Here is a 23,363-nt window from a genome sequence, read left to right as displayed (position 1 = left end):
TAAAAATAACCGAGGCGCATATCTCAACCTACAATGGGCAAAGATAAATGCAGCTAGCTAAATACAGATAAGCCAGCAAATTGGTAACATAGAGTACAATGCATATATGTGCATACATTATTTTAAACAATCCTAGGCAATCATACAAGTAGTATAATAAAAAATGTATTACATCATATACCATCACTATAAACTCAATATATACAAAACAATTAAAAAAGAAAAAGAAAAAAGGATGAAGAATTACGGTGAAAAAGAATTACACTACTGATATCAAAATGATCAAAAGCAAGACAAATTCAGTTGCTCATTAAGCCCCATGGGCACAACTGTATTCAGTCGATAAATCCAGGATGCTTCCAACTTTATGAGTCTTCTACCACGGTCACCACCTTTAATCATGAAAGGTACATTGTCTACTAATTTGTAGCGCAGCGTAGCCAAAGAGTGTCTAGCCGACAAAAAATGCCTAGCGACCGGCTGGTCGCTACATTTACCCAAAAGCGCTAACCTGATTGCAGACCTATGCTGCGCAGCCCTCTCTTTAAAGGCACAAATCGTCTTACCCACATACGCAAGTCCGCATGGGCATTTAATAACATACACAACATACCTACTTGTGCACGTAAGAACATGCCTAATGGGTATCTTGGAACCAGAATGTGGATACATAATGTAGGATCCTGTTTCCATGTGGCTACATGTCATACAAGCCAGTCTGTGGACTGGCTAGAGAAATTGAGCAGCAGTGTGGAAACAAATAAAAAAGATCTCATAGCCTTTAAAAAGAACAAATTGATGACAGTTAATAGAGATTACCAAGAACATCTGGTATATTCATGGGCGACGGGAAAACAGCCACTAAATAAACCACGCACATTTAGACGTAGACATCCTAGGATTGTTGATACAGTGTTTGATTCATCAACTGGTGATAATACTTCTCAAAGTGAAACAGTGAATACTTCTACATCACGTCCCCCTTTAGGGGTTGCCACCCGCACCAGGGGCACAGTATGACTAGAACCAGAACACGTCGTGGTGGCCAGGGGCAGAGGTGCAAACAGAGCAAGATGCATACGCAGACAGCGTATGTAGTGGTGAATTTGTCCACACATATATTGACTGCCACAGAAACATCTTTATTAAATAAGGTGCTGTCTTTCGTTCCAACAGCAAGATTTAATGAATTCAATTGGAAGATTGATTTAAATAATCACCTTCGTAATCTTAAATTGAAGGACTATTTTGATAATAACCCTATGATTGTGGACTCCGAGGTTCCTTTGCACCCGTTTCGAGCTAAGTCTCAATTTGAGCCCCCCTCTCAGAACAGCACTTTCAAAAATTATATTAGGGTGCTGGATTCTTCAGCTACTGATTGTCCAAATAGAAGAACTACTATGAGGTCTAATTTAACCAATGAGGAGCAACTTGCGCTATGTTCACTCTGCACTAATTCTAAAATAACAATCAGAAATGCTGATAAGGGTGGTGCCATTGTGCTACAAGACACAGAGCAGTATAAGAAAGAAATCTATAGGCAATTGCTTGACTCTACTGTATATTTAAAATTGGAGAGTGATCCTACCATGCTGTATAAGAGTGAGATTGATAAGCTGTTGTGGACAGCATGTGAGCAAGGAGTTATTGATGGTGTTACTAAAAAAGCATTGGGGGTTGAGCACCCAAAATGCTGTTAATATATACATTGCCAAAAATCCATAAGAGTTTGGCCAACCCACCTGGTCGGCCTATTATTGCTGTCCGTGATTCCTTGTTTTCCATGATTTCAAAATTTCTAGATTTTTTTCCTTCAACCTGTGATTCAGGCAGAAGCCACTTATTTTAGAGATACCACTGACTTAATGCTCAAGTTGCAGACTTTAACTAATCTGCCAAAGATTTTTTTGGTGTGCAGCATCGATGTGGTTGCTTTGTATACTAACATACCGCATGCCCTTTGTCTAGAAGCTGTTAAAGTTTTACTGGATAATAGTCCTTTATACAAAGGCCCTGCAGTACCATTCTTCCTAGATTTATTGGAGAAGACCTTGACTAGGAACTATTTTTACTTTGATGGGTCTTTTTATTTACAACAACAGGGATGTGCGATTGGGTCAAACATGGCTCCGGCATTTGCGCATGCTCACATGTACGGAGTGGAACGGAGATTATTTTCGACCAATGTTGCATTTTCTGAGAAGCTCATTTTCTACACCTGCTATATTGATGATATTCTGGTACTATTAGCAGGTGAAATTGATGAGTTTGTAACACTCATGGAAGTCATTAACACCATGGACAGTACCATCAAATTCACATACACATGTAGTAAAGAATTTGTCAACTATCTTGATGTTAAGATATCTAGGAAAGATGATTTATTAAGTACCTGTATATTCAGCAAGCCTACTGACATGAATACATTGTTGCATGCGCGCAGTTATCATCCTATAGCCATGAAAAAAGGCCTACCTTTCTCTCAGTTTTTGAGAGTTTGGAGGATTACCTCTGATGAGGATCAAGCTTTGGTGGATATCGATGCTATGTTTGAGAAATTTTTAGCTAGGGGCTATTCTAGGAATGATTTGCTAGCAGCTAAGCAGAACGTGATTTCAATACCTCGTGATAGATGTTTGCAAAAGCAGCCCACTGCATTAATGTAAAAAGCTTCTAAATTTCCTTTTGTGAGCACCTTTTCACCAGCTAGTAGCACCATTAGGAAAACATCTAAAAGGTTCTGGCCTGTGGTTAACACAGACCCAAACATTCCCTCTTTGAATGGTGCACATTTGATTAATTGTTACAAGCGTAGCAGGAATTTGTGTGACTGGCTTGTGAGAAATGATGTTACTGATGTTGATTCCATGAAAACCAAGCATTTCATGTCTATACTTCCAGGATGCTATAAATGCACAGGTTGTATGACATGTAGCCACATGGAAACAGGGTCCTACATTACGCATCCTCATTCTGGCTCCAAGATACCCATTTGGCATGTTCTCACTTGCACAAGTAGGTATGTTGTGTATGTTATTAAATGCCCATGTGGACTTGTGTATGTGAGTAAGACGATTTGTGCCTTTAAAGAGAGGGCTGCACAGCATAGGTCTGCAATCAGGTTAGCGCTTTTGGGTAAATGTAGCGACCAGCCGGTCGCTAGGCATTTTTTGTCAGCAAAACACTCTTTGGCTATGCTGCACTACAAATTAGTAGACCATTTACCTTTCATGATTAAAGGTGGTGACCGTGGCAGAAGGCTGCTACAGTTGGAAGCATCCTGGATTTATCGACTGAAAACAATTGTGCCCAAGGGGCTTAATGAGTAACTGAATTCGTCTTGCTTTTGATCATTTTGATATCAGTAGTGTAATTCTTCACCTGTAATTCTTCATCTTTTTTCTTTTTTTCTTTTTCTTTTTTTCTTGTTTTGTATATATTGAGTTTATAGTGATGGTATATGATGTAATACATACTTTATTATAGTGTTTGTATGAGTGCCTAGGATTGTTTAAAATAATGTATGCACATATATGCATCGTACTCTATGTTACCAATTTGCTGGCTTATCTGTATTTAGCTAGCTGCATTTATCTTTGCCCATTGTAGGTTGAGATATGCGCCTCGGTTATTTTTAATGTGTAATGTATTGTCTGCAATGGGGTTGTTTATGTTTGGGGGTTCTTATGGTAGCGGTATCATGTGGTCTATTCTGTTACCTGCACTTCCGGGTTTGGAGTGTGCATGGTGGATGGCATCTGACGTCATCGCCATGTGATGCCTGTGTCACTGGAGCGCGCCCTACTACTCAGTGCAGCTGTGTCCGCTGGTTAGGGCATTATGTTCACCGGTATTTAAGGTAAGATGTGTCACTGTGTAAGTTATGCCTTGAAGAAAGATGTATTAAACATCTGAAATGTTGCTATGTAGCTGTTGTTCGTTTCCTTTCTTGTGGAGTGCTGCCTATATTTCTCTTGCATCCAGTGTCTGCCCCTGTGCCAGGCTCTCTTCAGGAATTTGTGCACCCTGAAGTTGTTTTACATCATTATCTGGATACCTGAGTGCCGATCCCCTGCATTACATTACATTATATATATATATATATATGAACTGAAGTCCGGCACTCCTTGCAATCGATCTCAATATATCAAACGCTGCGGTGCACTCCTTAGGATGACCACACATCCAAACATAGAAAAGCAGAAAAAGGAGGCACTCTGCAGACTATTCAATTGCATGAAAAAAATGAAGTCTTTAATCCAACGTTTCGAGGGACACCCCCTCGTCTTCAGGGATACATACATGAAAACATACTGTGATACAACCATATATATACATACATAGACATACAAACAATTAACACTGACAGTGCTCACCTGTCTGCCCCCGCCGTCCTCCCCGCCACACTGCTCGCTGTGCTTCCAGTGTATCCGGCGCGATGACGTCTTCAGGCAGGGACATCCAGGAGCTCCGTCACAGAACATGTTTCTTGTTTGCTAGACAACCTCCGTATCTGTCAAAACAAATAATACATATTAAATACATATAATCATCGAAAAACATATACATTTAAAACAAAATGAACCTGAGGATCCATTGATGCTGCTTTATGTTCCAAGTTCCATATTTATAGTAAACTAGCAAAAAGTGCTCATCTACCACCCCTGCTATGCTGATCTTAACCACAACTAGACAAATGTCAGAAATATATGAGATCAACCTACTATTTAACCCTTACAAAAAACATTGCAGAGGTAACACTTCATTTAATCCCTTCGGATTTATAGTATTGAGCTAGTAAATCCATTTACTCTCTTTCTGCAAAAGAGAGTAAATGGATTTACCAGCTCAATACTGTAAATCCGAAGGGCTTAAATGAAGTGTTACCTCTGCAATGTTTTTTATAAGGGTTAAATAGTAGGTTGATCTAATATATTTCTGACATTTGTCTAGTTGTGGTTAAGATCAGCATAGCAGGGGTGGTAGATGAGCACTTTTTGCTAGTTTACTATAAATAAGGAACTTGGAACATAGGGCCTCATTCAGATCCACTCGCGAATGGCTGTCCGCTCGCAAGTGGGTTGATGGTGTGCACTGTGCATGCGCACGACAGAGGGAGCTCCGTTGTGCGCATGCGAGAGACGCGACGAGCGAAGGACTTTCCATCACTCGTTGTGTCTGATCAAAGGGGGCGTGCTGTCGATGTTGATTGACAGCACGCCTCCTTTGGTGGGCGTGCCAGGGGCATGCCTGCCAGACGGAGGTGTTCCCAAGGGAACGCCTACCGTCAGAAGCCGGCCCCACTGACATCACTAGTGATGTCAGTGGGAGTGAATTTGGCTCTGATAGAGCCAAAATCACTCCTGGCCTTGCGGTTGAAAAACTCAACCGCAGGCTTCTGGTCACACTGGCGATGGTCGCGATGGACCATCATCCTGCACGCTCGTATGTGCTGTGGGTGGTGACCCACAGCTATACGAGCATCCGGGAGGACACTCCATATTTATGGAGGTGGGCCCTGATTCAGAGTGAGCGCTCTGGTCAGAGCATCCAGCTCTAAATCAGGGCCATAATGCAGCATCAATGGATCCTCAGGTTCATTTTGTTTTTAAATGTATATGTTTTTCGATGATTATATGTATTTTATATGTATTATTTGTTTTGACAGATACGGAGGTTGTTTAGCAAACAAGAAACATGTTCTGTGATGGAGCTCCTGGATGTCCCTGCCTGATGACATCATCGCGCCGCATACGCTTGAAGCACAGCGAGCGGCGTGGCAGGGAGGACGGCGGGGGCAGACAGGTGAGCACCGTCAGTGTTAATTGTTTGTATGTCTATGTATGTATATATATGGTTGTATCACAGTATGTATTCATGTATGTATCCATGAAGACGAGGGGGTGTCCCTCGAAACATTGGATTAAAGACTTGATTTTTTTTCACGCAATTGAATAGTCTGCAGAGTGCCACCTTTTTCTGCTTTTCTATATATATATATATATATATATATATATATATATATATCCTCCTATGAGCGGCACTCCTCTGGACTGGAAACAAACTACAGGAGACAATGGTAATGTTCCAACATTTCGGATATCACTCCTTGTTCATGGAACAGACAAGTGCAAAGAACATACACATGCAAATACACTTACATATATTGTGTGTCTACATACTAACTCACACCATGAGCTGTCCCTCCGGCTGTCCCTTCAAACTTCAAAAAGACATGAAATTCTGATCATAAAGGCTGATGCCTCCATGGACGTGTTTCTTGCGCAATACAGATATGGTATGCCATCACACCCTGTGGTTAATGACAGATTCAGCACTCTCACATAATGAGATTGCTGTCACTCACAAAATGGTGGAGCTGCTAATTCACAGAATTGTGTGCTCATTGGAATACACACATGCAGTCTATGCAACTGAGGTTTGAGCAGTTATGTGGCTTCCACATCCCGCTCAGTGCCCACAATCTTCCCATTTGATCACCAAAACAATCTCACTGGCTTCCAACATCCTTCTCACTGCATACATTTATCTAATTTAGAATACACTTTCTGCTCCCTTATTTTTAAAAATATACTTTGTCTAAGCATGTACACTTTCTTCTCCTATATGCCTCCATGCTGCTATATATTCCCCAATTCCTACTGCTGTGTGGTCTCCCAACTGTGTTCCCTCATCTGCACCAATGTTTTTCCCCAGCTGCACCGCCATGCATCTGTGCCTTCTCCACAGCCATGCTGTGTCTTTCTCTCATCTGTGGGACTATTTCTTCCTCCATCTGCACTACTCTGGTCCCCCAACCATGCAACTCTGTCTCCCCCCACCACTCGCACCACTGTGTCTTCCTCCCCATCCACACCAATCTATCTTCCCCAATCCATACTGCAGTGTGGTCTCCGAACTATGGGAGTCTGTGTTCTCTCATCCACACCAATCTGTCTTTCTCCATCTGAAACACCCTGCATCCATGCCACTCTGTTTCCTTCTGCACCACTGCCTTCCTCTAAGCCACACCACTGTCTTCCTTTCATCTGTGGCACTCTTTCTTCCTCCATGTGCACCACTCTGTTCCCCCAACTGTGCAACTCTGTCTCCTCCCCTGACCCACACTACTCTGTCTCCCTACCCATCCAAACTATTCTGACTTCCCCAATCCCTACTGTTGTATTTTCTCCTATTTGTGCAAGTCTGTATTCCCTTATCTGCACCAATCTGTCTTTGCCTGTCTTCCCATGTCCATGCCACTCTCTTCCCTCATCCACATCACTGTCCCCGCAAACCATGCCACTCTGTTTTCCCCCATCCGCACCACTGTTTTCCACCCATCTGCATTACTTTGGCAACCCCCCTCCATCTGTACTGCTTAACCTCCCCCCTTACATGTCTTTGTGTCTCATCAACCCATGCTGCTGTGTATCCTCTACCCATCCACACCACTTTTATCCCATCTGCACAGCTCCATTTTCTGCTTTGACCTCAATTACATAGACTGCATATTATCGTAATTTCATTGCTTTTTGAAGTTTTAGTGGCAGAAAATCATTAGGTTTTGTGAATTTTCAGCAAAACCAAAAATGGGAGTCCTCAGATATCAGCGCTCAGATAATATAAAATCCAGTTCATCACTAAATTGAGTATATGTCGGTAGACCAACCAAGTCCCCTTCTTTCTCCTTGTCCTCTCTTCTCTTGATGTCTCAGAAGTGCATGCGGACAAAAAAGAGAAAGAAGAGACAAAGGGACAATCTGTTGGTCCTTTTCTCAAAACTGTATGGCAAATATCATGTCTAAGAAGCCTTAATAGGACATATGAAACCGTAAGGTTTTTTGTCTATGGAATTTCATAGATTTTTTAAAATTTATTAACTATCAGGGTTTGGATGAGCAAACCGGGCCACCTGCAGGGGAGAAGGGCAACAAAATGGTACTCTAACGCTGGTAGAAGAGGGGATAGCACACAGGAGGTTTGTTTGGGAGGTGCAGAGTGCGAGACGGATGTAGGCATGTGGGGTAGCAGCAGCAGTGGTGCAGAGCAGTCCAAAGGGGGCATCAGTGGGAGACAGAGGGCTCACTGGTAGTGCATATACACCTGAGAAAATCAAATCAATAAGTCATAGATGAACGAATGCAGTAGTGAGATTAATGTATCTATGTTAAAAGTTGAATGTATAAAAAAAAGCACCCCCCCAGACAACCAACCAGCCCTGGGCTTTGGAGTCCCAGTACTGGTTGTGCTAAATACAGGGGACAAACATCGTAGGGGTCCCCTGTATTAAGCACAACCTGCACCAGGCTTTTGAGAACCTGTCCTGGTTGCCAAAATACAGGGGACAAATGACATAGGGGTCCCCCATATTTAGTGCAACCAGCACCAGTGCTCTGAGCCAGTCCTGGTTCTGGAAATACAGGCTGGAAAAATGCTTTTACCTGCCACCAGTGCTGCACCAGATGGGATAAATATAAATATTATTTTATGTAGCCTGATGATGGGCATTAAAGCCTGAAACATTGCTTCAGTGACATAGTGAGGAGTAATTTTTTCAGACCGCTGAGTGGTGCCATTTGGATCTGTTGTATACTTCTTATTTTAGCGTGCACCGCGGCAAGCTGTGATTTGGTCAGGAAGGCGTGTGCCGCACTCTTTGGAATTGTTATATATATATATTTAAAATTAATTTGTCCATTTGCTTGCTTGTATGTCCTGCTATGCATTCAGACACCACTGCACCAATTGGGATGCAGCCAATATAAAAGGCCAGGTTCAGGTTTTAAGGGGTTTAGGGTCCCAGTTGGACCTCCTGTTGATGTACTCTGGTCAGAGTTTTTTCCTGGGGAGCCTGTTCTGAGCCTTCTACTGGATGGATTTGGACAAAAACTTCACAGAGGCCTAGCATTGGATCCCAGAATACATCTTAGGGATTTTTTTGTCTTGGTCAAACATCCCATTGGTGTACACTGGGCAGAACTTTGACCCGGGGAGCCTGATCTGGGCATTTCACTGGATGTATTTGGACAAAAACTTCACAGAGGGTTAGCATTGGATCCCCGAATACATCTTAGGGTTTTTTTTGTCCTGGTCAAACCTCCAATTGGTGTACACTGGGCAGAACTTTGACCCAGGGAGCCTGATCTGGGCATTTCACTTGATGGATTTGGATGAAAACTTCACAGAAGGGTGGAAATTGGTCTGGGATGCCTAACTTAATAACTTGAATATTTAAACCCAGCAATGCTGGCTACTTCAGCTAATATATATATATATATATATATATATATATATATATATACACACTGTATATTCTACAATTTTAAGTGCCATTTTGACTGAAACCCTTTTACCTGTATATTTGCCATATGACCCTCAACTTATAGCCATCTAACCTGATATATTCTTGTGCTTGGCCATCAACCCTTGGACATGTTGTCCTACTCACACAGAATATTTAAGAGAGTCCCAACTTTTAGGTGCTCTCCAGGAATCCCAAAAAAGTGAATCAGTCTCTCGTATGCCACCAACTTCCCGAATAAAGGGTTTTGATGATACAATTCACATTTTTATTGTCCCATCCTCACTATAAAATAAACAGGAATCATGACTTTGACATGATAACTATCTTAAATCCCATCTTCCTGTACCTCTTACTGTACTTGGGTTCCCCTCCATACTCTCATGTAAGGGGATTTTTGTCTGCCTCTACTGGGATGTTTGCTTGTCAGCAGTGCAAATTAAACTCTGGGAAGGCCCTTAGGGAATCAAAATGTCAGGCCATCCTTCACAAATTATATACTTGTCGGTGTTCTCGAGGCTTCTACTCATGAATATTCTACTATGATGTGGAGCCGGTGGGAACTTGCGACACACTAACTCACAGATAGCTTAATTTCTCAAGGTTTCTTGTGCACCCACTCTGATAGGATAACATTGAACTAAGTAGTGTGCACGTTGGCTGCTAGATGGAGATGACCATTACTACTGTATATTACACGTATTTAGGTTGCATTTTTTTTACAATCTGACAGCTGAAAGAGTTTGATATTTTAATAGAAGATGAGCTTTTAAGAGACAAACTGTAATGTAAATCTGATGTCTATGGTATATTTACTATAAGTTGTTAGTTGGTACATTACAATAATACAATATATTGTCTATAAATTCTTTAATTTTAAAGTTTTTTTTCTTTGAGTTGATACATTTATTCTATATTTTGGAAACACTTTAAGAAAGCTTGATTTGAATTTTCTTTCATGTTCAAATTAATATTATTTTAATATGTTGGTGCAGGGCACTTAAAAGGTGCATTGCCCATACGGTATTGCCTATTTGGTAATCTGACACTGCATGTCAGGTAAACATATGGTACACATAGAAATTGCCAAACAGACAAATTTATGTCATTTTAAACTCTTTAAAAAAAATTTGCACTTGTCAATAACTGAGCAAATTTTGCTAAGGTAACATAAAGATATAACCTCTACATAAGGATGTGGTGAGCTCTTTTAAACAAGATGTAATAATATAAGTAACTATTTAGCATTATTTTTATATTGTAACATGGGGTATAGAAATGAGGACTCCAGAAAGGCAGGTACTGGTAAAGAATTGGCTTTTAATAGCAGCAAACACTGACCGTCAGCATACCTGAGGTTAGGCCTGGACACAAATAGGCACATAACAGAAAATAAGCAAACAACAGAAAAGTATAAGTCTCAGCACTACTTGTGCTAATGTCTGTGGACCCTCCAGGTCCTGGCACACTAATGCTCACCAACAACTCCAGCCTATCTCCTGGCCAGATTGTCCAGAATCAGGAGCCATGAGCAACAGGTATGTGAGATTTTGAAACCCTTTTTGAGCTGCCGAATTCCTGCTGGCTCTGGGTGACCTGGAAAACCTGGAATTCTATATTTCAATTGTAGTTGCAGAATATGCTAATCTTGTTTTCCTCTCCTTCGGAGGGAGCTGATCCCACCAGAATGTGGTTGATTCATATGAGGGACCACTCCTCAAACCACTATATCTGTAAACTGTATGTTTAATAATGTAACAACAAGTTTTTTTAATAATAAATATGCAAATTACTTAAAAAATGTATTACTCTGAAACTTTTACAACTAATTGCAATAGTATTATTTCAGCAAAATTATTTTAATTGATTATTCTATAATAACATTTATATTGTATTATATTTCAAGAATAGAGCTGATGTAATGCTAAATTTGCAAGTATGATGCTAAGTGTGTTTAACATGTACAAAATTAATGATGTGGTGACATTAAGATGGAATAATTGCTTTGCTTAAGCAATTTTGCATGCTCAAAAGTGGACAGCTTTTGGATGTTAAATTGGTATAATTTGCATAAACACATTTAGAAAATTGCACTTTTTAAAAAATTTGTAATGCATATTATTCTGAAAAGACAATTACAAAGATTTTGAATACATAAGTCATTAGAAAAAATGATATCTGTCAAAACTCTATCCTAATTAGAAGTTGTTAATATATAAAAAAATACATTTGATTAGAAAACAATATACCTAGAAAAAATATCACTATACAGATGGAAGAATTTAAAGAGCTGTATACAGTGTAAGATATTATAAAGCATAATGTTTCCTTTCGAACACCACTTTTAATTTACTGTTCTCTATTCATTACAATTAATCATGAAAAAGTCCTTAACTTAGCACTAGTGATATCTACTGTATAAGCAGTGCTCTAAGTGAACAAATGATGGCAGCTTGCGGTATGTTAGCTAATACTACTGTGCTCAAATTAAATATTTATGTTAAAAATATTATTTAGCAAGGACATTAGCGAAATGAATGTAAGCACAAAAATATATTTGTGTTATAAACTGTTGGCTCAGTTAAAATAAAAATTAAACTTTACAATTAAAATAAAGAACTATACTGTTTCAATTACTTGGAAAAATACAATTAATGACAACTTAAGATACAGTAACAAATCATATTGAATAAAACATTGTTTTATACCATGTGTATCAATTACATCTGTAAAGAAAGAAAATCACTTCACTGCAGATAATGTATATTTCATTGTTTAATATTTAAAACTATATAAGTATGAAAATTGAGCACATACATTTGGAATGATAAAAATACATTTCTGAATTCACATTTAAGAAAAATATTAATTAAATTGTAATGTTCTAGCATTGTGTTGAAGTGAAGATACACATTTTGTTCACTTATGCACTTGGCACAATATATAGTTTCATATTTTAATGATGTCTGTAAATCTATTTGCTAAAAAGTATTTCTAAATAATTGCTCAAAATATATCAAAGGAATTGCCCTTGAGAGCACTGTAATCTTATGAACACCTATACTAGCCAAGCAATAAAGTAACTACTGTATATTCTACCTCCCATGGGTCTCTATTTACTACAATCCGCATATTGAATGCAAATTGTAATGTGATATTACCGACTGAATTCACATTGCGAAATCAGCCAATATCACAGGGATTTACTAAAAATCTCTTGCAGGGACAGAGCTTGCGATAAAGCTCTGTCCCTGCAAATCCCCTCCTCACACTTATCATTGTATATTTGCAAAAATTACAGTGACAAGTGCCCGCGCATGTTCCGACCAGCCACCACTAAGACCCACCCTGGGCGTTAAGCCCCACCCCCCACAATCACAACCCCCGCGATTCCCTCTCCATTAATTAAACTTACCTCCGGTGATCAGAACTCCGGTGATGTCCTCCGTGACTCCAGTTAGCTGAACTCCCATTCTGCACTGGGAGCCAGTCAGCTGACCGGGTCCCAGTGCAGGATGGGAGACAAGCTGACCAGAGGGAGGACATTACCATACACCGGAGCCCCGATCTCTGGTCCCTGCACTCAGGTAAGTTTTTTTTACTATTTTTTTTTACAGTGTATCAGCGTGTGGTCTGTTTAGATCATACAGCTGATCACTGGGGCCAACTTCGGGCTCTGCTATGCCTGTTAGAGCAGAGTAGGAGTATGGTAAGTGGTGGAGACCCTGGATAATGCCACCTCCAGGTGGCGTTATTATCACAGGGCTTTCCCCAGTATATTTTCACAATTTATTTTTAGTATCTTGCACACAGATCGCATTTCCCAATTTTATGAATTCTACTCCAGTTGCACTTTAGTAACTTTAGGTGATACTAAAATAATGTGAAAAGGGTGTGAAAACATCCTTTTTCACTTTATTTTAGTAAAAATAATGGTAATAAATAGAGCCCATAGTATCAAATACATTGAAGCTTTCTCTTCATAGATTGAAACTCTATAAGAGGAGTTTCAACTTAAACAAGTCACGTTTTTAATATCTATTTTATCTTGTGCAGTATACAGTAGGTGATTTATTCTATTTTGCTGTTTTAGTAACTATCCCACTGTTTTCATAGACATAAAGCTTGAAAAAGATAACCTCATGGAGACACTTAAAGACTGACTTGAAAACTGCACTAGGGGTCACAGAAGACCCCACAGTCCAAAAGTACTTTATTCCAGGGTACATTTAAGTTTGCATCAAAGTTTTATCATTTGTATATGTTCTTTACACTGAAAAATGGTACTATAACAAAACATTCCAATAACGAGTGTATATTAAATAGTTTATTAATAATGTCATCTTATGTAACTTCTTAAACTTAAAGCAAAATTGGGTAAATAGGGTGGTCAATTTTAAAAAAGTACTTCAAAGTTCTATTGATCCACTTACACTGTATGGCAATATCTATTAGACTATTCACTTAACTTTTAATAATCTCAAACATTGCTTTGTAAGATAATTATTATAGGTTTCAGTTACTGCTTGCTGATCCCTAATGTCCTGGTAATAGTCACTATAAATTAAAACAACAACTGCTCTACCTTTGTCAGCTGTTCAAATAACAACTTCATTATTTGCTTTAAATGACTTAATGGTCGATCTCTGTTTCGTACTTAAATGAAATGTGTGGTTAAATGTTTCTGATAGAAAATCTATTTCAGTTAATACAAGAAAAGTTTTAGGCCAGGCAAGGTATGTCATTGTTTTGTAAAATGATGCACCACTGGTTGTTCCCTCTGCTAGTGGTCTTTTTGGAGCAGTGAAACTTAGCATTACTGAGTCTGACTCCACAGTCTAGTGTGCCTGCAAGAACTGGGCTTTACTTATGCGCACAAAGCCCCAGCATCCAGTGGAAGGAGTCAGACAGGGGCTGATTGATCCAAATGGATCCCTCTTTGCAACCTGGAACTCATTCCCATAGGGAAGGAGTGGGGGTGCAAGAGCAAACACCATCTGAAGATGGTGAATGCTCTCACAGTCAAGCTCTGAAAAAGAATATATTTTCAGAGCTTAATGAATTTAGGTCCCCATACTAATGTATCGAGACAGTGAGACAGGTCTAACTGAAAGGTAAGCAGGAGATATCACTGATATTTACCTTTATAAGGAATGGCCCCAATCCTTAATTTATGCAAAAGAAAGTGAACATTCACCTGCTTTGTAGAAATTAAGTGATGATGGATGGAGCCCCTAGTCCTCTAATTCCATTCTATTAACTGACCTGTGGCATACCATAACTCTCTTACAGTAATAGGTGTTTAATTTGTTTAATGCAGTAAAGTATAAGCCATAAATACATACATGATAAAATAGGTACACATATAGGAACCCAAAAAAGGAATATATGTGTGCAGATACCACCAGCGCACCCACCCTCATATGTGTGTGAATAAGTGTGTAAAATCTTGTTGATTAGTCACGTGGTTAGATATGGTAATACTAAGTTAGTGTTGACAATGATGACCAGAGATAAATATTCTGGAGAATATTGTGTCCTTTATTATATTCTTAGTAATGGAGTCACAGTGTTCCAATATCATGCGCACAACCACAATCTTTGTGATTAAGGCTGCGAGTGATAAGGATGCAGTTATTACTGTGAGTTGAGTGAAAAAAGAGGAAAAAGAATGAGGTATGAAAAAAATTTAATAAAGCAATTGGTTGAATGAACTGGGTGAAATTAAAATGTCTTAGTCAATGTTTGTTGGTAATACGCGAGGTGTGTGGGTCGTGTCTGGTGGGGTGGCGTCCAGTGTCAACCAGGTGCACTTGACTCACCCTCAAGCATCCTTTATGTCCACCTCCTGGTGGACTTTGGTTGATGGATTGAAGGCTGTGTTCCTGAAGTCCTGTGTCCCTCTGTGATGCAGCGCACCATCCGTGTGTTGCTGGGAAGAATGCTCCACGCTGCCTGGACACAAGATTTCTGTGTCCCGCGATCTTGTGGTCTATGTGCTCAGTGTGCTGGGCAGTGGCTCAACTCAGAAGGTGAACTGAGGAGACTTCTGGAGATGGAGTGTGTAGTTGCAGAGGACCAACGCGTTTCAGCCTTCTGAGAGGCCTTTGTCAAGGATGGTGTATTGTTCAGGGTACTAATGTTTTCTGCACAATGGGAACCAATCACAAGGGAAGAGATGGAAAAATGGTGTGTACCTTATTAGCATTTTGATTGGTCACAAGAAATGAGGTCTTATTCTCCTAAGTAGTGTTCAAGCAGTATGTGTACAGATAAGATGGGAATAATGGATATATGGTCTACATACATGATAATTATTATCAGGATAAATACATACATATTATGGATTACACCAAAAACTTTTTTATACAGGTATAGTATGTGTAAACATTACATGAAATCTGAGTGCAATAGTGTTACCTGTTTATAATAAATACAGGTTACAATTGATATGCACTGTTAAAGTCAAAGATTAAATATCGAATAAGAAGTAATACCTTCTGTATAGTCTTAAATACAAGGACTGATTGAAAAGTAATGAACATTTTTCTTTTTCAAAGTAGCATACTTCTCATTCAATAAATTTTTTGCTGCATTTCAACAATGATTGAAAGTTGTGCAGTAGTAGTATGTAGGCCACACTATCAGAAAGTTTAGTATAAGGGTTGCAGAACATATAAGGAACATTACAAAATAAGTGGTGACACATAGTATGTCAGACAATTTTAGGAACATAATGTACACAGTCATGAACCCAGGACAACTTACATTTATTGTGATACAAAAAGTCAAGATCCCTTGGAGCTGAGGAGACTATTTAGAAAGATATCAAAGGAAAAAAGCCAATGGATATATAATTTAAAAACATTGACACCAAAGTGCCTGAATATCAATTTTGAACTATCAAGCTTCCAAAAAGACTAAAAGAAAATTTTTTGCACAAAAGGTACTTACAAACAGATTGAAGGATGAGTGAAACCATATAAAGCACCAAGGGAATATTTACAATCAAACCACCCTGGTACGCCCAATCTCATCTGACCTAGGAAGTTAAGCAGGTTATTGTCTAACATGTACTGAGGAGGGAACTCCTCAGGAACATTAGGTATTGTAATAATTCCACTTGGAAGGCTTATGGTGAACACTAACCTTCTGTAATCAAAAGAATGGAATAGAAGAGATAAGGCCAAAAAGGAACAAAGGAACAAGAATTAAAAAAGAATGAAGATAATGAAAAATAATAAAAAGACAATTTGAAAATCACCATGAGAGACAGAAGATAAAAAGTAAATATGAGAAACCTAAACTTTTTAATATGACAATAACCTTCATCATTTATTAAGTTAGGAACATTAATTCATACATTAATTAATTCACACATCAATTTATTTATACAAATGATTTAATATATTTAATATTTTATAGTTTTTTAGAAAAAAATTAATTGGACCTTTTAGAATATATAGCCTTATTTTTCTATGTGAATTTTGAAACAAACGGAACAGCAACCCCATGGACTAATGATAATTGATAACCTGATTAAAACCTCAAACAACTTAACTAATGGAGAACATGAACAGCCTCCATTCAAACAAACAGAACAGCAACTCATGGATTAATCATGATTGACAGCCCAATTTAGAAATTAAGCACTTCATTCCTTAAAGAACTCCCACAGTTCACATACAGACTAAGAACCCTGACAAAGCACGTATGACACTAATGTGCAAAAAACATTGGACATGCTCCCAACACCCATCCAGATGATAAGTGGCCACAGATGAATAACAACTAGTTTCTGATCCCTGTGTATGTACAGAGAGTGCAGGAAGACGAGAACACTGCTGCTGAGAAGAGCCTATCAGCGATGCATACCAGGACAGGGAGAGTTTCCTGCTGCATCAGACCAGCACAGATGCCAACTTACTGGTAAGATCACACCAAACACTGCCATATGTGATGCCTGGAACAAACATGAGGAACATAACCTTATCCAATACAGTTGTACTGCCTGGATAGAAAGTTACAACTGGTAGACCTTGCAACAATACTATAAGAAACTGGATACTTTGTAACAATCTCCGAACCACTAGTAATTACAGGAAGTATGGTCTTACAAGACAAAACCTCTGCTTTAAAAGGAAAACTTTTTTCACCTGCCACAGCTGCAACAGACACTGTTATGGTTATTTATTGCTCCTGATATAAAGTAGGAATTATTTATGCTTTTTACAAGGTCTTAACTGTTTTTATTTTACTGATCTTAATCATATTTTAAATTTCATCGATTTATGGGAATTCTGTTAATAATTAAAAAAAAATCATATATTTTTTTTATTTAACCAGGTTTATATATAGATTTTCAGTTCCTGCAATAGTTCCCATTTAATTAGGTGAGCACCAAAATAGGTTTAAACATCTCTTCAACTGTTGGTAACCATGAGGAGGAAGAAAAGACCTCCTATTAATACAGGGCAGCACCCTAATTTTCACCCCAGTACCTTTAGAAAGTAGGAGTGCAACATTATTACCTATATACCAAAGATGTGCAGTATACTGATATGTGACATCACTTTGAGTGTTGCAATTCTGGGCTATATAGAGAGTGTTCCCATGCTTTCCCATTAATTTCAGTCATTTTTGACAATGTAACAGCAGCAACATGTGGTAGGGCATTGTCTTGGAGCAAAAAACACTGTTTCTTCAGCAAATGTTGTATTTTCTTCCTCATGGCTAAACGCAAATTGTTTTTTTAGGATGTTTGCATAGTAGTCACCATTGATTGTCTGTCCACAGGGAACAGAGGGCCTGATTCAGAGCCGGACGCTCTTTGAGAGCGCTCGCACTGAATCAGGGCATGCTATTTTTTTTTTTAAAGACGGCCTCCTGGCCTCTTGCATAGCTGTGGGTGACCACCTACAGGTTATGCGAGCGGCCAGGTGATGGTGACGTAGGTTATGGGGGTTAGGGCACAAGGATATTGTACATGGTGTGAATTTAGCTTTTTTCTGTGCACTTTGTGTTACAGCGAATATGCATACGCAGAAATAAATTTGCTGATTTTTCTCGCTCACTATGGGATGCCATAGTGTAGGATCAGGCTACATAGGTGAGTGTCGCAAATTTTGTAAATGGAAAACTTTGGTTGGAATGCTTGCTCAGCTTTGCCAGGAGCTATTTGGCGAGTGAATTACGGACCATTCGTAATTTTATTAATACTTCTGTTTTGTGATTGACATGTTTTTCTGATCCAGAAATTTGGCATGAGGTGAGTTTTATGCCCAATGCGGGAGGTACCACTACAAAAGGGTGGTTATGCCTTTTTGGGAGTATAAGATGTTTAGTTTGTTTATAGGTGTCACAGCAGCATAGATCCCCCTAGGTCACTGGGCCGCCCCGCAGAACCTCTTCTAAATGTGGGTAAACCTGGTTTGTTAGGCGGCGGTAGGTGGATATTTCACCTGTTATAATTCCCAATGCCCTCAGAGGTCAGGCTGTCATTTGCCCCTCCTGCCGTCTCTGCATAGGTGAGCCCCTGGCCAAAGATTTGATGACATGAGTAGGGGTTTTTTTAGCTCCCAACTTAGCGATTAGTTCCAAGGTAGCTAGTTAAGGCTCAGTCACCTTTTGTTTGGCTGCTTTTTCTCTGTGGTTATAGCTAACTTAGTAGGTTGAATTTTGTTGTGGTTTTAGGGTTTTTCATTAATTTTTTGTTGTAAGTAAGTATAGCCTCTCATTGTCCGGACACCCCGTAGTTTGCATTCCATTGGGATTTTATTACTGAGGTTTGCAGGCCAAACTTGGGGCAGAGGGATTGCGGGGGCAGATAGAGGTGCTATTCCTCATTCCCTCTCACAAGATCTCTGTATCCCCCGGTGGGTTGTTCCCAACGCAGGTTGCGGGTTAGTCTTGGTTAGTACAGCAGTCATTCCTATACATGGTGGTATCCTATGCATTGTGGTGTTTCGTTACTTACGCATCCCCGTAGGTCCCTCATAGCAGTTTATACATTTGATGAGTTTTTGGTTTTAGTTCACTGTTTTGGTTATGATGAGTTTCTGGTTACATTCATTCGGGGTCGGCTTTTTGTTTGTTGTTTTGCACTCGGAAGCCGTGCAATGCATGGGGTTTCAGTGGGTTTTGAGGTGAATTGGCAAATAATTGTTTGCCTTTTGGCTGTGCGGTCTCCGGCACCTATTTCAAAAAATCCATTTTTCTTTGGCATGGGTGTGTTCATGCTGGCAGTGCACAGGTCAGTGTAGCACATCATCTTGTCTGATTTCTCTTCATAGGTACAGGAGGGAGTGTCTTCTGTTCGGACCTCCTCTTTTCTGCGCAGGCACCTTTTCCATGTTTTGATAGTTTCCAGTTGCACATGTAAGCGCAGCTACTGGGTTTTTAGTTTGGTGTAAGCAGGTCTGACTAGTTATTTGTTGCTGTTTGGAGTGTTTCCCAATTGTCATGTCCTTTTAACTCTGGTCTGGTGACAGATTTTTCGTCTTGTGAATTCATGGTTTGACAAAATTGGGTTTAGTTCCTGCCATCAATAACCAAAGGCATCTTCAATTTTTGTTTTTTGTTTCTGGCCCAGTTATTTTTGAGCTTTTCGGTGTCAAATTTTATATTTTAACTTACAGTTGGCACTGAGTCTTCTCATCACAATGACACTACGGATGTAATAGCTGGGCTGGTGGGCTTGACGAGCTTATAGGCTCAGCCATCTACAGAGTATAGGTCTTAGAATATTTGCTTTGCTATTTGTTTGGAGCCACTAGTAATGGGGTCAGTCCATGGAACGCCTGGCGGCGGTTCCTACAGGCATCTCATCTATTGTAAGCTTGAAGTTAGTCATGAACCAACCCAGTCATTCTATTGTCGCTATGCTACAACATGTGAGTTAGGGGTTTCCCCGTTCACGCTGTCCCCTGGTGTCCTAATGGCATGCAGCTGTTAAAGAGTGTTGCTTGTTTTATAGGTCAGGTGGTTTCTGGAGGGGTAGGCCTCTTATACATTTGTTCCTGTTTTGGCTGTAAAAATTTTGGGATGTTTTAGGTGTAGACAGTTAATGGCTGTCAATAAAGTATCTTCATCATCAAGAATTTTGTTTTAAATATTTTGTCTTAGTAGATCACGGGGTAAGAAGTACTGTCATACACTATTCAGGGTGGAGATGGTATGGGGGTCTCCTGTGTATTCACATCATCTGATTTATAACATATACAATTTAATCAATCAGTGTTTGTATCCTGCTAAAGGAAGAGAGTTTTCTTTTTTCAACATCCTGAACTTTATTTACCCGGTACGCCTTTTGGTGCATTATAGTGGTGGCTTCCTGCTGGTGGGTCTCAATGGTGCTTTACATCACGATCTTATTCTGCTTTCCAAATTTCAGTTGCTACAGTTTGGACAGGGTTTTGGTTGGGCAGGATCGTATGGTTCAGTTTTTGGTACTTAATTTTTTCAAAATTGGGGTAGCTATTGGCGCAGCATTTAAAGGGGCATCTCCCGCTTACATGCAGATTTTAAACTTTTCTAAGTGAGTTGATTACAAGACTTGTATGTTGAGGCAGGTAGTAGTTGTGCACTTGGCACCAACCTGAAACGTTGTTTACCAGCCAAGTGTTGAATGTCTAGCATTCAAAAATTGAGGGGTTGTGAAGGGATTTTTTAATTTTTCCTCGCAGGAGCCTTGATCTGACCCAATTTGGTTCATGAGTTGGTTTTATAGTTTTTTCCTCTTCACTCGGATTACTTGTTTCCCCTCTTATGCATCCCTGCTAGGTAGTTGCTATGTGTTCTTCTCAAAGTTGTGTTGGGATGGTTGGGTTTGGTGAAGTGTTCATGGTACGGAATTTTGATTTTCACTGGAATTGTTGCAGTTGACAGTATGGAGTGGCTTGTGGGCCACACTTCATAATTTTGGCCAGGAGCGTCATGGTTTTGGTTACGCACCAGTTTTGTTGTTTTTATGGGTGTCAGGTAGTAGAAAGGTGTGTGAGGTTTGGCTGTGAGGTTAGTGCTTGATTTGCTGTGTCCTTATTGGCCACATTGTGTGTGCTTGGTGAGTGGGCGCGCCTGTCGGGAGCAATGACGGAGTGAAGTTGAAGGATGGAGTTGATTGTTTGTGGTGAGAGGTTGGTTGGAAATAAGACTGGATAGGAGGTTTGTGTGGACAAAATGGGTGACTCGTTTTGACTTGGAGAGCAGCGTGTAAGCATGGTGTGTCAAGGACAGGGTAAATGTGTCAGTAGTCATTTCTGCTGTGTTGCTGGGTAGCTTGGTTCTGTGTCATAGCTTTTTGTTGGAGAAGCAACTTGTAATTTTCTGTCTGGTCAGAAGGCATCTTAATTGGCCTTGGTCTTTGTGAGCAGTAAGGATTTAGGTTTCTGGGGCATGGTCGTTTGGGTAGTGGGCCAGTTTTCTTTGGAGTCTGGCTTTGGTGGGAGTACACTGCAGCTCAGTGGCTTTATGTGGCGTAAGATAACTTTGTGGGGGCACTTGCCCTAGATGATCCTGGCAAATTGTCCTTCTCCACGCGGGGGGACCCGGGTGCTTTTCAGTGCATAAGCGACTTGGATTGGCCCAGAGTGGAAGTGAGACCCTTGCATGGTTAGTGTGTCTTGAGGGGGGATGTGTCAGTCATTCCCTGAGTATTTGAGTGAGGTGAAAGCTGGAACTGAGTCTGCTGCATCTCTTGCCACCCTGGTTATTTTAATTAATTAATTATAAATAAAAGCTGTGACCTTTTAGCCAAGCTATTGTTATCTGTGTTGTTATTTATTAGTATAATTAAGTAAGCTATACAAGGTTGTTAAGGGTTTGAAGCAGTAAACCAATGTATTATCACATAGTATGCGAAGGGTGCATAAGTGTGACAATATGTAAGATTACTGGTGTTTTGCTGTTTAGCTGTTTATGACAGCCTTGTTGCTGGGCAGTTTATAGTGCTGGCTGGTCAGATGTTTTGCTGTATTGGCTGTTTATGACAGCCTTGTTGCTGGACAGTTTATTGTGTTGGCTGGTCAGATGTTTGGTAGAGCCAATGACATTGCTTGAGGGAGTGGTAAGTTTATCAGTATATATTGGCTTGTTTGCATGATAACAGCCTCTTTGGTGATGGATCTATGAAACCCACAATCCCACCCGTTAATTAATTTTGTTGTGTCACACTAACCTTTTCTTTCCGTAATAGGGGAGGCACAGCATGGTGGGAGTACACTGCAGCTCACTGGCTTTATGTGGAGTAAGATAACTTTGTGGGGGCACTTGCCCTTCATGAACCTGGTGAATTTGTCCTTCTCTGTGTGGGGGGACCTGGGCACTTTTCAGTATGTAAGCACCTTGTAATGGCCCAGAGTGGACGTGAGACCCTCGCATCATTAGTGCTTCTCAAGGGGGGATGTGTCAGTTGTTCCCCGAGTATTTGAGTGAGGTGAAAGCTGGAACTGAGTCTGATTCTGAGTCTGCAGCTGAGCGTTCGCAAGCAGGTCAATGTTGGCCAAGTGCTCATGTGCACGACGGAGGCGGCTCCATCGTGCGCATGCGCGAGACCCAAATAACGATGGCCAAGCTGACGTTATGGATCTCACACCAAAGGGGGCATACTGTCAATGGTGAGTGACAGCACGCCCCTTTGGTGGGTGTGCCGGGGGCGTGGCTGCCCAGACGGTGTGGCCGGCCCCACTGACATCACTAGTGATGTCAGAGGGAGAGCTTTTGGCTTTGATAGAGCCAAAAACACTTCAGGGCTTGCGGCAACGAGACCCTACCACAAGGGTCTCATCACAAGCCCGATGGTTGCGATAGTCTTGACCATAGCGACCATCATTTTGGCCGCTCGCTATGCGAGTGGCCAGGAGGCTGCTCTTAAATTCAGAGGGACGGCCCTGATTCAGAGCGAGCACTCTGTCAGAGCGTCCGGGTCTGAATCAGGGCTTCTGTCTCATAGTTACTTTGCCATAAGTCAAAATGGTGTAGCTCAGAGTAACAATTTACTATACCTGTGAAGACTTTCTGAACAGGTTACTTACCACATGAAAACACTAAGACACACAAT

The sequence above is a fragment of the Taudactylus pleione genome, unplaced genomic scaffold (genome assembly GCF_031769625.1).
Source record: "Taudactylus pleione unplaced genomic scaffold, aTauple2 ptg000083l, whole genome shotgun sequence".
NCBI lineage: Eukaryota > Metazoa > Chordata > Amphibia > Anura > Myobatrachidae > Taudactylus > Taudactylus pleione.
The sequence above is the reverse complement of the archived record's forward strand: the minus strand, read 5'-3'. Positions refer to the sequence as shown.